General features: G+C 45.8%; 1 pseudogene; it reads left to right on the top strand.

Annotated features, from left to right (window-relative positions):
• Window positions 1-10,606, top strand: part of LOC121555543 — an 88,195-nt pseudogene that overhangs the window by 12,395 nt on the left and 65,194 nt on the right.

Here is a 10,606-nt window from a genome sequence, read left to right on the forward strand (position 1 = left end):
ATACTCTGTGTATTTAATAAACTACAGTACCCTACAGTATACAATACTCTGTGCATTTAATAAATTACAGTACCCTACAGTATACAGTACTCTGTGTATTTAATAAACTACAGTACCCTACAGTATACAATACTCTGTGTATTTAATAAATTACAGTACCCTACAGTATATTATACTCTGTGCAGGAGTTGATGTTGGACAGCGCCAAAACAAAGAACATCATTGAGGCCACCAACCAACCCCATCTGTTTGAGAAACTAGAGGATCTACAGAAAAGGTTCACCTGGCCAATCACTTTGAAGATATAAATGTTTTTCGCAGGAGTTTGACATACTGTACTCTATCCATTAAATCGAGTTTAAAGATTAGTCTGAAGAGTTCCCTGTAGGATGTACTTGTTCTCTGTTCCAGACTGGCTCTGTGTGAGAAAGCACTAGCTGAGTACCCGGAGACCAAGAGACTGGTGTTTCCTGGCGCTGAGTACCTGGAGACCAAGAGCCTGGTGTTTCCTGGCGCTGAGTACCTGGAGACCAAGAGACTGGTGTTTCCTGGCGCTGAGTACCTGGAGACCAAGAGCCTGGTGTTTACTACTTTGTCTCATTAACAGACTTACTGGAGATCCTCTCCAAGGGCAGCCATCCCAAACAGGTACCACAAGATTCTTATTTTCCTTTGCTTTGATCATGAGAAATAGTTGTGCAATATTTACACAAGGATAACTGACATTCTCTGCCCTCAATTCAGCCCAAGTAGCCTGCACTGGCTCTCAGATCTGGTGGACAACGTGTGGATGGTGTTTCAGAGGCTGGAGGAGGGGTTTAAGTCAGCGCTCAACAAGAAACAGGTGACTTGTGGCTCCATGCAGGATCCTTTTGATTAAGATCCAATATTGTCAACACAAAACATTTTTGTTAGAGCACAACAAAGAATGTACAGGTGCATTAACCATGGCTGTCAAATTTGAAATGGTGAAAGTGTAGGCCTCGATCTTCCTCTGCTAGGAGACACAGACCCAGTAGTTATCATACCTTTCCATTCCATTATTACCTCCCAGAGGTATTCTATACTCCATCAGTCTATGCACCTGTAATGGAGGTGGGGACAGGGAGAGGGACAGGTGGAGGTGTTGAATGTAGCTGTCAGTCAGAAACATGGACACCTGATTTATTATCTCCCTTCATAGAGAGCTGCTGAGCTGTCGATGTCTGAGCCCCAAACGACACCCTATTCACTATGACTATAGGGCCTCATATGGCTCTGGTCAAAAGTAGTGCAGTAGTGTGTATATAGGGAATAGGGTGCCATTTGGGACTCAGACGATGTGTCTGTAGAGCCGCGTTGGCAGGCGGAGGGAGGCTCACAGAGAGTTGCTCTATTATCAGTGTTGTCACTGTCATCAGCAGTACATAGTTAAGGTTAGCACGTCCTTGGGCTGTTTGAATTATCTCCCCGTCTGCGTCCCAAATGGCACCCTATTTCCTGTATAGTGCACTACTTTTTACCAGAGCTTCCATAAGGCTCTGGTCTAAGGGGATAGGGTGCCATTTGGGATGCAACCCCTGCTCCCCTTCAACCTACAGACCCACTGCTGATTAGATCTCCTGTCATGCTAGACTGGTGATAAATGCAAGCTGCTGTCCCTCTTCACATACACTGTCTATAGACACATAGATGCATGCATACAGTACATTACACACACACACACACACACACACACACACACACACACACACACACACACACACACACACACACAGAGACTCACTCACCCTTCAAGTCAAACACTTTGATGAATGAGGTGTATTTTAGCGGTATTCTACTCCAGAGGTAAAATGACATTCCTTTGTGAAAGCGGTGTACTCCCTGATGAGGACGGGATTCTTTAGTTCCTATTAAAGCCATTACCAAATGACTACAGTAGCCTACAGAGCTAGTTAAACCTGGAACATAAGGTGACATAATTACTGTAGGTACATATTAGACCAGGGGTGTCCCTCCCTCCTCCCGAAGAGCTACCATTCTGCAGGCTTTCCCAGTGCTTATGCAGCCCATCTGATTCTATTAGTACTATCAGCTGTGGTACAACTTGGTTGGAGCAAAACCTGCATATCCAGAAGCTCTCTAGCCGGAGGGTTGGCCTCTCCTGTATTATACACAAATGGCTAGTTTCCCAGACAGAGATCAAGCCATGTCATGGACTAAAAATAATGTTGAAATAGCTTTTTAGTCCAGGACTCGTCTTATTCAGTGTCCAGGAAACCGGCCCAAAGTAAGCTGTACTGTATGTTCGTCACTCAGGCTTGTTCTGGTGCAGGTTTCTCAGCTCAACTCGTTGATCACCATGCTGTTGGGAGACAGAAGATCATGACCATCTGCACCATAGACGTCCACGTCAGAGACGTAGTGTCCAAGCTCATCACTCAGAAGGTTCATGATACGTCCTCTTTCACTTCTGACTCGACTTCTCACTGTAGACATCTGGGCATGTATTCATAAAGCGTGACTAAGTACCATCATACCTGTCGCCACTCAACGCCCCGCATTAATAAAGGATCTAAGAGTAGGAGTGCTAATCTAGGATCAGTTTAGCCTTTCAGTTCATAATGAGTAAGAGTGCATTGGACAGGGGGGATCCTAGATCATCACTCCTACTCTGAGAGCCTTCGTGAATATACCTGTAAATCTAAACATCTATCCATGTTTAGTGCTCTGTCTGGTGTGGTTTTATTTTATTTTTTTATATATTTTCCTTTATTGTGTTCCCCTAACCCTACCACCCCTCCCCTAATTGGAGTAAACTAATGGACAACAACACTTAGGCTTCTATTTCCAGCTTATACATACTATATACATTTTACGGACACAGTATATTTTACAATAGTCATCTTTTGTTTGTTTTTAGTCCCATCCTTCAGCTACCCTCAACCCCTCCCATTTATCTCTGAAGACCATCCATTTTTGATTTCTATTTGCCATATATTTTTCAACTGTGCTGTTTCGCAAAAGTTCTGAACCTTTCTATTCTCATAGTTTCTACAGATTGTAAATTAAAGATAAACCTTTTTGCTAGGAGTATTATTATATTATTGATCAATTGACTGTAACTTTTCAAATCACCCAGCAGTACTATTTGCAGAGTTAGCTCCAGGTAAATGTTGCAATTCTTCAATTCTTGAACCTTCGACCAAAAACAAGCTAGATATGGACAGTACCAAAATAAATGATTCAAAATCTGCAGAGCTGAGATGGTTGTATCCCCCATACTGTATATATATATATATTCTATTGATTGCAAGAATTTTGTATAATAATTTAAATTGGAAAACTCTAAGTTTTGAATCCAGCGTCGTTTTGTGTATCAGTTCATAAACCGTGTGCCATGGAATCGGTACATCGAAAATCTCTTCCCAACTACACTGCTCAATTTTTTTTTATTTTAGGGAACACTAAAATAACACATCCTAGATCTGAATGAATGAAATAATCTTATTAAATACTTTTTTCTTTACATAGTTGAATGTGCTGACAACAAAATCACACAAAAAATGATCAATGGAAATCAAATTTATCAACCCATGGAGGTCTGGATTTGGAGTCACCCTCAAAATTAAAGTGGAAAACCACACTACAGGCTGATCCAACTTTGATGTAATGTCCTTAAAACAAGTCAAAATGAGGCTCAGTAGTGTGTGTGGCCTCCACATGCCTGTATGACCTCCCTACAACGCCTGGGCATGCTCCTGATGAGGTGGCGGATGGTCTCCTGAGGGATCTCCTCCCAGACCTGGACTAAAGCATCCGCCAACTCCTGGACAGTCTGTGGCGCAACGTGGCGTTGGTGGATGGAGCGAGACATGATGTCACAGATGTGCTCAATTGGATTCAGGTCTGGGGAACGGGCGGGCCAGTCCATAGCATCAATGCCTTCCTCTTGCAGGAACTGCTGACACACTCCAGCCACATGAGGTCTAGCATTGTCTTGCATTAGGAGGAACCCAGGGCCAACCGCACCAGCATATGGTCTCACAAGGGGTCTGAGGATCTCATCTCGGTACCTAATGGCAGTCAGGCTACCTCTGTCGAGCACATGGAGGGCTGTGCGGCCCCCCAAAGAAATGCCACCCCACACCTTGACTGACCCACCGCCAAACCAGTCATGCTGGAGGATGTTGCAGGCAGCAGAACGTTCTCCACGGCGTCTCCAGACTCTGTCACGTCTGTCACGTGCTCAGTGTGAACCTGCTTTCATCTGTGAAGAGCACATGGCGCCAGTGGCGAATTTGCCAATCTTGGTGTTCTCTGGCAAATGCCAAACGTCCTGCACGGTGTTGGGCTGTAAGCACAACCCCCACCTGTGGACGTCGGGCCCTCATACCACCCTCATGGAGTCTGTTTCTGACCGTTTGAGCAGACACATGCACATTTGTGGCCTGCTGGAGGTCATCTTGCAAAGGCGGAGGTAGCAGTCCTGCTGCTGGGTTGTTGCCCTCCTACGGCCTCCTCCACGTCTCCTGATGTACTGGCCTGTCTCCTGGTAGCGCCTCCATGCTCTGGACACTACGCTGACAGACACAGCAAACCTTCTTGCCACAGCTCGCATTGATGTGCCATCCTGGATGAGCTGCACTACCTGAGCCACTTGTGTGGGTTGTAGACACAGTCTCATGCTACCACTAGAGTGAAAGCACCGCCAGCATTCAAAAGTGACCAAAACATCAGCCAGGAAGCATAGGAACTGAGAAGTGGTCTGTGGTCACCACCTGCAAAACCAGTCCTTTATTGGGGGTGTCTTGCTAATTGCCTATAATTTCCACCTGTTGTCTATTCCATTTGCACAACAGCATGTGAAATGTATTGTCAATCAGTGTTGCTTCCTAAGTGGACAGTTTGATTTCACAGAAGTGTGATTGACTTGGAGTTACATTGTGTTGTTTAAGTGTTCCCTTAATTTTTTTGAGCAGTGTATTATGCAATCTATATGGCACAGCTGTCAATTTTTTGGTCCTTAAATTAAACTGGTATACTTTTTTATTCATCACAATTTTCTTTAACGAATTTTGGTCTTTAATGCAGGGCCGACAGACAGGTTCCTTACTTTCTCCCCCTTCCACCTGCCTCTGGATAATGTTTTTACAGGTGACCAACGGGCAGGCTTTCTACTGGCTGTCTCAGCTGAGGCATCGCTGGGACGAGCAGCAGAGAGGCTAGCAAACATCTGTGGTGCTCAGTTCCTCTGCTCCTACGAATACCTGGGGAACACCCCTCGTCTGGTCATCATCTTGTCATTAGGTTTATTTCATGTTAACAACTGTGTTGCTATCAGTGCTGATTAAAATACAAAATAAAAGCTGATTAGGATACTAAATATTATCTCACTGTACTTTTATTTTCTGTCCTAAAGAATATCATTATTCAGTAGTCAGGGATAGAGAGCTGTGATAAATGACGACTTTGTTGTTCTCAGTGTGTGATGTAGTTGTTGTTGTTGTTGTGGCCATGTGTAGGTGCTACATCCCTCTGACCCAGTCTCTCCACCTGACTAAGAGTGGGGCCCCGGCAGGCCCTGCTGGCACTGGGAAGACTGAGACCACCAAGGACCTGGGCCGGGCCCTGGGAAGACTGAGACCACCAAGGACCTGGGCCGGGCTCTGGGAAGACTGAGACCACCAAGGACCTGGGCCGGGCCCTGGGAAGACTGAGACCACCAAGGACCTGGGCCGGGCCCTGGGAAGACTGAGACCACCAAGGACCTGGGCCGGGCCCTGGGAAGACTGAGACCACCAAGGACCTGGGCCGGGCCCTGGGAAGACTGAGACCACCAAGGACCTGGGCCGGGCCCTGGGAAGACTGAGACCACCAAGGACCTGGGCCGGGCCCTGGGAAGACTGAGACCACCAAGGACCTGGGCCGGGCCCTGGGAAGACTGAGACCACCAAGGATCTGGGCCGGGCCCTGGGAAGACTGAGACCACCAAGGATCTGGGCCGGGCCCTGGGAAGACTGAGACCACCAAGGATCTGGGCCGGGCCCTGGGCGTCATGGTTTATACGTCTTCAACTGCTCTGAACAGAAGAACTAGAAGGTTAGAACATGGCCACATTTGTTAGACTTTTTTGTTGTTGTTGACTTAACTTGTTTTTCAGTTGTAATAGCACCAGTCACCAACACCACAATATTGCATTTTCATATTCATTGATGTACATTATTTCTCCCTCTGCACTTGAATAGTTCATTGTGCGTGTTGTATAACACCCAGGTGGTGTTTATAATGATGTCATCCCCTGTCATGTCCAGTCTATAGGGAACATCTATAAGGACCTGGCCCTGACTGGAGCCTGACTGGGGCTGCTTTGATTAATTCAACCGTATCTCTGTGGAGGTCCTGTCAGTGGTGGCTGTGCAGGTCAAAACCAATTCAGACTGCCAAGAGGAAGAGGTGGGGACCGTTTTTATAATGTGAACACAGGGTCGTATTCAGTAAGGAGAATATGTATTTAAATGGCAATGTACTAGCCAAACTTGTCCAATAAGAAGACAGATTTTTAATTTTTCTGTTGCAAAACGTTTTGATACGGTTTACCCTGTTGAACATGACCCTGGTTCCTTGATTTGCACACAACATTACAAATCTGGATTGATTGTTGATGTGGATGTTTCTTAACGTTCTGTGTACAACACCAAGAGAAATTCCATACAACAACTACTGTTGCATGGCAATACAGTTTTCTGATTCAGATCACAACTGGAACAACATGTTATATATAAGTTATCATCAGACACAACTGACAATCCCTCAACCTTGCACCAGGTTCTTGTTCCTGGAAGAGGAGATTGTGTTAAAGTCATCAGTAGGGATCTTCATCATCATGAACCCAGGCTACGCAGGCAGGACAGAGCTACCTGAGAACCTCAAGGCTCTCTTCAGGTACAGCTAGCTCCATTCTCTCATCATATTACTCTGTCTTCAGGTACAGCTAGCTCCATTCTCTCATCATATTACTCTGTCTTCAGGTACAGCTAGCTCCATTCTCTCATCATATTACTCTCTCTTCAGGTACAGCTAGCTCCATTCTCTCACCATATTACTCTGTCTTCAGGTACAGCTAGCTCCATTCTCTCATCATATTACTCTCTCTTCAGGTACAGCTAGCTCCATTTTCTCACCATATTACTCTGTCTTCAGGTACAGCTAGCTCCATTCTCTCATCATATTACTCTGTCTTCAGGTACAGCTAGCTCCATTCTCTCATCATATTACTCTCTCTTCAGGTACAGCTAGCTCCATTCTCTCACCATATTACTCTGTCTTCAGGTACAGCTAGCTCCATTCTCTCACCATATTACTCTGTCTTCAGGTACAGCTAGCTCCATTCTCTCACCATATTACTCTGTCTTCAGGTACAGCTAGCTCCATTCTCTCACCATATTACTCTGTCTTCAGGTACAGCTAGCTCCATTCTCTCATCATATTACTCTCTCTTCAGGTACAGCTAGCTCCATTCTCTCACCATATTACTCTGTCTTCAGGTACAGCTAGCTCCATTCTCTCACCATATTACTCTGTCTTCAGGTACAGCTAGCTCCATTCTCTCACCATATTACTCTGTCTTCAGGTACAGCTAGCTCCATTCTCTCACCATATTACTCTGTCTTCAGGTACAGCTAGCTCCATTCTCTCACCATATTACTCTGTCTTCATGTACAGCTAGCTCCATTCTCTCACCATATTACTCTGTCTTCAGGTACAGCTAGCTCCATTCTCTCACCATATTATCCTCTCCTAGGACCACGTGCCATGGTGGTGCCTGACATTGCACTGATCTGTGAGATCACGCTGGTGGCTGAAGGCTTCCTCAGTGCCAAGCTACTGGCCAAGAAGTGTATTACCATGTACACACTCTGCAAGGAGCTGCTCTCCAAACAGGTAACTAGACTACCACTGCATTATATGCACACACACACACATCACCTTGCTGTTCGATCCCCTTACGGGTCAAACCAAAGACTGCAAAAATGGGACCTGATGCGTCTCTGCTTGGCACTCAGCATTAAGGAGATAGATTGGGGGTAAGGCCCTGCGCTAGACTAGTGTCCTTTCTAGGGGGTGTACTGGTACATCAAGCTGCCTCACTACAGAAACAGGAGATAGACTAGTGTCCTGTCCAGGGGGTGTACTGGTACATCAAGCTGCCTCACTACAGAAACAGGAGATAGACTAGTGTCCTGTCCAGGTGGTGTACTGGTACATCAAGCTGCCTCACTACAGAAACAGGAGATAGACTAGTGTCCTGTCCAGGTGGTGTACTGGTACATCAAGCTGCCTCACTACAGAAACAGGAGATAGACTAGTGTCCTGTCCAGGTGGTGTACTGGTACATCAAGCTGCCTCACTACAGAAACAGGAGATAGACTAGTGTCCTGTCCAGGGGGTGTACTGGTACATCAAGCTGCCTCACTACAGAAACAGGAGATAGACTAGTGTCCTGTCCAGGTGGTGTACTGGTACATCAAGCTGCCTCACTACATAAACAGGAGATAGACTAGTGTCCTGTCCAGGGGGTGTACTGGTACATCAAGCTGCCTCACTACAGAAACAGCAGATAGACTAGTGTCCTGTCCAGTGCTATCTTCTCCAATCTTCCTCTGTCTTAGGACCACTATGACTGGGGTTTGCATGCGGTCAAGTTTGTTTTGTTGGTTGAGGGAGCTATGAAGAGAGGGGACAAGCCAGGTAGACGTTACTGTCCATTCAGCCAGGTAGACGTTAGACGTTACTGTCCATACAGCCAGGTAGATGTTAGACGTTACTGTCCATACAGCCAGGTAAACGTTAGACGTTACTGTCCATACAGCCAGGTAAACGTTAGACGTTACTGTCCATGCAGCCAGGTAGATGTTAGATGTTACTGTCCATACAGCCAGGTAAACGTTAGACGTTACTGTCCACACAGCCAGGTAGACGTTAGACGTTACTGTCCATTCAGCCAGGTAGATGTTACTGTCCATACAGCCAGGTAGATGTTACTGTCCATACAGCCAGGTAGATGTTACTGTCCATACAGCCAGGTAGATGTTACTGTCCATACAGCCAGGTAGACGTTACTGTCCATACAGCCAGGTAGAGTTACTGTCCATACAGCCAGGTAGATGTTACTGTCCACACAGCCAGGTAGACGTTACTGTCCATACAGCCAGGTAGATGTTACTGTCCATACAGCCAGGTAGATGTTACTGTCCATACAGCCAGGTAAATGTTACTGTCCATACAGCCAGGTAAACGTTAGACGTTACTCTCCATACAGCCAGGTAGATGTTAGACGTTACTGTCCATACAGCCAGGTAGATGTTAGACGTTATTGTCCATACAGCAAGGTAGATGTTAGTCTTTACTGTCCATACAGCCAGGTAGATGTTAGACGTTACTGTCCATACAGCCAGGTAGATGTTAGACGTTACTGTCCATACAGCCAGGTAGATGTTAGACGTTACTGTCCATACAGCCAGGTAAACGTTAGACGTTACTGTCCATACAGCCAGGTAAATGTTACCGTCCATACAGCCAGGTAAACGTTAGATGTTACTGCCCATACAGCCAGGTAGATGTTACTGTCCATACAGCCAGGTAAATATTACCGTCCATTCAGCCTGGTAAATGTTACTGTCCATACAGCCAGGTAAGCGTTAGACGTTACTGTCCATACAGCCAGGTAGATGTTAGACATTATTGTCCATACAGCAAGGTAGATGTTAGACTTTACTGTCCATGCAGCCAGGTAGATGTTAGACGTTACTGTCCATACAGCCAGGTAGATGTTAGACGTTACTGTCCATACAGCCAGGTAAATGTTAGACGTTACTGTCCATACAGCCAGGTAAACGTTAGACGTTACTGTCCATACAGCCAGGTAGATGTTAGACGTTACTGTCCATACAACCAGGTAGATGTTATACTTTACTGTCCATACAGCCAGGTAGATGTTACTGTCCATACAGCCAGGTAAATGTTACCGTCCATACAGCCAGGTAAACGTTAGACGTTACTGTCCATACAGCCAGGTAGATGTTACTGTCCATACAGCCAGGTAAATGTTACCGTCCATACAGCCAGGTAAACGTTAGATGTTACTGCCCATACAGCCAGGTAGATGTTACTGTCCATACAGCCAGGTAAATGTTACCGTCCATACAGCCAGGTAAACGTTAGATGTTACTGCCCATACAGCCAGGTAGATGTTACTGTCCATACAGCCAGGTAAACGTTAGACGTTACTCTCCATACAGCCAGGTAGATGTTAGACGTTACTGTCCATACAGCCAGGTAGATGTTAGACGTTATTGTCCATACAGCAAGGTAGATGTTAGTCTTTACTGTCCATACAGCCAGGTAGATGTTAGACGTTACTGTCCATACAGCCAGGTAGATGTTAGACGTTACTGTCCATACAGCCAGGTAGATGTTAGACGTTACTGTCCATACAGCCAGGTAAACGTTAGACGTTACTGTCCATACAGCCAGGTAGATGTTAGACGTTATTGTCCATACAGCCAGGTAGATGTTAGACGTTACTGTCCATACAGCCAGGTAAACGTTAGACGTTACTGTCCAT

This window comes from Coregonus clupeaformis, unplaced genomic scaffold (genome assembly GCF_020615455.1).
Source record: "Coregonus clupeaformis isolate EN_2021a unplaced genomic scaffold, ASM2061545v1 scaf0049, whole genome shotgun sequence".
In the NCBI taxonomy this organism is placed as follows: Eukaryota; Metazoa; Chordata; class Actinopteri; order Salmoniformes; family Salmonidae; genus Coregonus; species Coregonus clupeaformis.